Raw genomic sequence first — 5596 nt, forward strand, 5'->3', positions numbered from 1 at the left:
ACTTATTGCCTTCATAAGTGAGGCTAGAATCTGTTTTTTTATTCTGGTGCTCAGGTACTCAGTTAATAAGCACAAACTGGGCAAACCTCATACTGCAGGAAGTTATGATAGTTCCTAGTTAAAGAATCACGCGTAACACAGACACTGAACCTATACTCAGGAGATCTAAGGGAAGTGCAGGGGTGCTGTGGGACGAGAGCCAGGCCGGGCAACCAAACCTAGTGACTCAGAAGCCTTCACCAAGAAAGAGAACCAAATCCTTGAGCAATCAAAGAGGGTGAGTGCTTGAAATCACAGAGAGCTTCCACTCTATAATGCAACTTCTGAATGTGTGTGTGTGTGTGTGCACACGCCTTCCATGTAGAAAGTCATACATTGCCCAGCTGTCATGCCCCTGACAAAATAGAAAGAGAACCCAAAGAAGTGAATTTACCAGCTGGGTGCGATGGTGCATGCCTGTGAGCCCAATGCTCTGAGAATCCAGGGCCTGAGGATCTCAACTTTGAATCCAGCCTGGGCAACTTAACTACTGAGCAAGAGCTCATCCCAAAATTAAGGGCAGAGGGGAGGGAGTGGCCTGGGAGTGTAGCTCTGTGAAAAGATTTGGAACCAGAAGAAGAAGAAGAAAAGAAGAAGAGGAAGAAGAAGGAAGAAAGAAGAAGAATCAAAAGCAAATATATGTATTTCATTATCTTTAACCTATGACATCTAGAATTATCTGGAGAAAAAGAGGATTTGAAAAAACTGTCTAATAGTCCTCAAGAAGAATATCTGGTGAGAATTGAACTAAAACTTTCCTATTTATCACCAACATTATTTATCACCTACTTATCCTATTTATTACAGAAAACCAGGGAGGCAGAACTTGATATGTAAGTTGTAGATCTTAGAGTTTGGAAGCCATAAAGGAGATCAACATGGAGCACTGGTAGATTTTTAAAATGCTGCAGAGATGCACACGGTTTTGGTGAGGACCGTCCCACCACCCCTCCCAGATACGCACAGGCAGAACTGAAGACTGACAGCACATGGTACCTCACCTGCTCCCCTTGGCACCCCAGGTCAACCACGGCTGCTGCCAAATGCTTGCGGTGTAACTTCCTCAGTGTTATTCCCAGAAAACTGAGCAGACAGAAACTGTTATAAATGAATTATTGACCTTTACAGCTTTTTCAAAGACAAAGGTCAATGAGTCACTTTTATTCTACAACTCCAGACCATCTGAATCTCCTCAAGGATGAGCGTTTGAGACGTTTTTAATTCTTGGCTTTGTCTGATAAACCTCAAATATAAAAATCTGCATTTTTAAGCAGTGATGTATCTCATTTATCTTAATGTTATATTGGCTTCTGGGTCCAACATTTACATAACCCAACTCTCAGGGGCTTCCATCCTTAGCAAACAGCAACCAAACAATGCCCCTGTGAACTAACTGCCCACTGGACTGATATTCTCTCACTCTCACAAAGAATTTTTTAAAAAGAGAGAGAATACTATCAATGTAAAAAGATCCCAGATGTCTCGTAACCCTAGCTCTGTGTTTCGTAGACATATATATACTGGGTCTGTAACTCCCTGCGTTACTGTTAGGACTAGAATTCCAGGCCTTTGAGCTAAATGAACAACAACACAACTGAAAATAAACTAAGACTCAGACATTCTGAATTACAAGTCTGGGCTTAATATTCCTCCTCTGTTCTAGTCTATGGCAGAAATAGTACTGACAGTCTTACAGAGGATAATTAAAGGAGGTGATACAGGTGAAGATTTTTGTAAAAGGGAGTAGGAGATGTTTTTAGAACTGTTTTTAATCAGTCGCTCCTAAACTTGACCATTCCCAGCATGTCCTTCTTATCTTACCTTTCCTTTTGTAACACTGTCTCTACTGTGAGGCCCTTGTCATCCTCAAAAGCAAGTCATAATTGATTTCCCTTCTCATTTTCTAGCCCACATATATCCATACACTCAGCCCTACCAGTAAACTTTCTTACCTATTCAAAAGTCCAAAGTAGAGCTTCTGTTGCCTATTGGAGAGACAGCCAGATCCACACACTGCTTCGTATGGACCGACAACCTCAGCCTGAATCTGTGAACATTTTCGAGCCACAGTTCCCTCGGCTGCACTGTGCACACCTGTGCGCACTGGGCTTGCTGAGGTCCGCCATGAAGTCAAGCAATGGGTCCCACCTCTTTCTGGTGCCCATGCCGGCACAGTCCCATGGAATTTGTCCAGACAGCCAAGGGCATCCATGATGTCCTATACTGCACAATGGTTCTTGCACTGTTTTGCTCATGAATGTGGAAATTCTGCTTCTCTGAACCTAGGGTAGCACTGTGACCATTTTCAGGAAGCTCTGAATAGTTAGGGCTGCTCTAGAGCTCTGTAGTTCTTTGCCCAGCACCCACACCCCCACAAAGGAATCAAAACCAAGTAAATCGAATGGTTCTTCTGTAAAAAAAGTTGTACTGCATAAAAATGGAAAGAATTCTGAATAATATCAACTTTCATAAGAACAGATTCTAGAAAAATTTTCCTAAAGTGCAGATTCACTTTCTTAATCATTTAAGCAATGTCATTCATCTGACTGAAATTGGCAGGCAGAAATGATTAGGGATTGAAGAGTACTACTATATACTGTAAAACAGCTCTACATCAGTGAAATAATGTATACTCACCTACTACATAGGGCTTAATGAAAGCAAATGTCACTTAACCATATTAGTCATTCCTTCAATTTAACAGATTCAACAAGTGCAGGGAGAAATATCTTCCTGAGTTAAAGCATAGCTTTTTGTACTTGTGGACACCATAGAGGAATGTGCTGATTCAAAATAAAGGCAAATACTTCCAAGGCTGCCTTTACCCTGTTCCAAGGCTGAAGATGAGAAACTGCTTTACTTTTTACAATGTTGATAGGGAGATTTAGAGTCACGGTGTTCAAGATCACTACAGTAGCAGCAGGAATTACCTGTTTGGGGGTGTCAGGCTACCGGAGTATGAAATGTACTCACAGTCTCCTCTAAACAATATCCTACAGCTTCCTACTTCTAGCAACTTGGACATTAATTCAAATAACTGGGCCGTTTGGTGGACACGGCTTATGAAAAATAAAACAATAATAAGTGAAACAGGCTCCACTGCTTAGTCACCTTAGTCCCACAGAGTGGCAGTCTGACCCTTTCCATAAACAGTGACCAAGAACTGTAGACAGATCATCTACCATGTGAGATTATTTCCCACTAAATTTCATATCTCGTACCTCATCATTTCCTACTTAGTTTCAAATCTTGTATTTTGCAAAGTTTCTAGAAGAAAAAAGCTTTTGCTTGAACTGTACATAAACCTTCCATCTAAGTATTTATGTTATAAGAACTTGCACTGGGTGGGGCATTTTCTTGTTATGGCATCTCGGTCACCCTAAATTTTGTTGCATTAACCACTGAGTATTATAGGCATAATTCTCTACAAGGTAAGGTATATTCAGGGCCCTCCCAAGTAAGAAGGTTGCATAAATAGACTAATACCTCATGCCCAAATCAGAAAAAGCTAATAGGAAATCTATATTTCACCCAAGTTTTTAAAAAGTGTAATAAATGATTTCTCACTTTAACATGAATACACTGAAAATTCAATTCGCTAGGTTCTAGTGTTTTAACCCTTGCAATTCCCAAACCTATTAAGAAAGCAGTTTTGCAGGTTTTGTGCTCTGAAACAATGCCGACTGTGTCACAGCTCTTTCTGAGGATACATAGAGATTTAATTTCAACAGTGAACAAAACAGAAGAAGGAATCAATTCCTTTAAAAAATTACCTATGTTGAAATCGTGAATTTCTCCTTGATATGAAGGAACATTGAGTTCCTTCAATGTTTTGATGAGAAGTGAATTGATAAGGTAATAACATCAATAAATGTTATCTGAGTGAAGCTATTAATTGCAGTTCAGTAAGATTAGTTTTAAGTATTTTTCTGCAGAGTGAGTTTGACCATCCTAATTGAAAACTTTTCAGATCAACCTTTATTCTTCCCAAGGCTACCATATTCACGTTATTCAAACCAAAGTTTCCAAATAAAAAACAACATACTTTCTCTTCTACTTAAAACCAAAACCAAACCAAAATGAATGATAAAATATGTAAGTCTGACTTAAACTTCACGGGGCCAGCATTTTATTCACGATTGAACTGCATTTTCCTAGGATAAAAACATGTCAATAGTGTGGGACTCAAATGACAATTGTGAAAATGCATATCCTCCATTTGCCTTGAAAGTTATGTTAGCTTTACCAAAACATTTATTTTTGGAGCTCTTTTCATCCCGTTTGGCCACCTACACACGCCATTCCTCAACCATAGAAGTAAATATGTCTAAAATTGGTGCTGGGCTTGATAAGCCAAGTGATGACATCAGCCCGAGGTCCAGCCCCTGACACAGACCGAGGTGGCACAGCGGGTGGGTGGCAGGGCCCCGCAGTGCTGCTGTGGTCCCTCAAATCACTGCTTTGGAGTCAGGTCTGTGATCAAACTTGTCTCACTGCGCACTCTGCACTCGCGGGGATTCTCCAGCATCACCTTTGTCAAATGCAGGAGAGGGTCGGGGAGAAAAAGGAGCTACATCTCTTCTTACTGGACAAGAAGCTGAATAGGGCAGGGCAGGCCAGGGTCGATCAATGTCTTTAATGTCACCAAACTCTACTTTTAGAAAGAGTTGAAAATAGTAAATTTGATGTTATGTATATTTTACTACAACTTAATAAAACATCTATGTGATGGGTTTCGAAAACTACCTGTGTGTGTCTCAGAGGTTTTCTACAACTGTATAATAAATTTCCAAGTCCAATACGCAGTGGTGATAGCTGTTACGGTAACTGGCTCGCTCTTTCTGCAGCATTAAGCTACGCTGCCCGCAAGCATCCATTCTTCAGCCATCAGTAAACACCAGGAACTCAAAGAACTTTCTGGTTTCAAGTGCCCCGGGAGAAAACTTAAAAACCAAAACGAGTGAGAGAGGGTGGGAGGGAGCCCTGGGAAGCGTCGCCTGCGCCCCCGCAGCACACTGGGGTGAGAGCTGCGGAACGGGAGACCCAGATCTCCCACCTCCAGGACCCTCCTTACCCAGCGCCGCGCGATGGCTGCAAGAACAGCAGGCGCCGGCCAGCGGGGTCGCGGGCTTCGGGGCTCGGGCGCTTCCCAGTGCCCAGGGCGCTGCTGCTCCGCAGGGCACCGTCGCCTCCCAGGAAGGTCCGCACCTTCCGCACCCCACAACGTACAGGCGCTCCGGGCTGCCAGAGGCGGTGCTTGAGGTGCCGGCCTGGTTCGCGGGGAGGGGACTTCTGCAGACTGAAACCCGCCGCCTTAACGTAGTGCAGACACGAGGAATAACGAGAAAACACGCGGCACCAGGCCACCGTTGTCACCACCACCCCTTCTGCCCCGAATGCACCCGGGACAAACTTGTTTGTGCACTGGCTCTGCAGTGGTACCTGGCTGTCCTCAGCCGTGCCTGGGCTAGAAGGAGAGAGGTCCTGGGGCCACTTCGCGTGCACGGCCAGAGCCCCTCTGCCCTCGGACGGCGCTCAGCAAGCGAGAGCCCAACCC

The sequence above is a fragment of the Fukomys damarensis genome, unplaced genomic scaffold (genome assembly GCF_012274545.1).
Source record: "Fukomys damarensis isolate Sample0158 unplaced genomic scaffold, DMR_v1.0_HiC HiC_scaffold_33, whole genome shotgun sequence".
NCBI classification, from domain to species: Eukaryota; Metazoa; Chordata; class Mammalia; order Rodentia; family Bathyergidae; genus Fukomys; species Fukomys damarensis.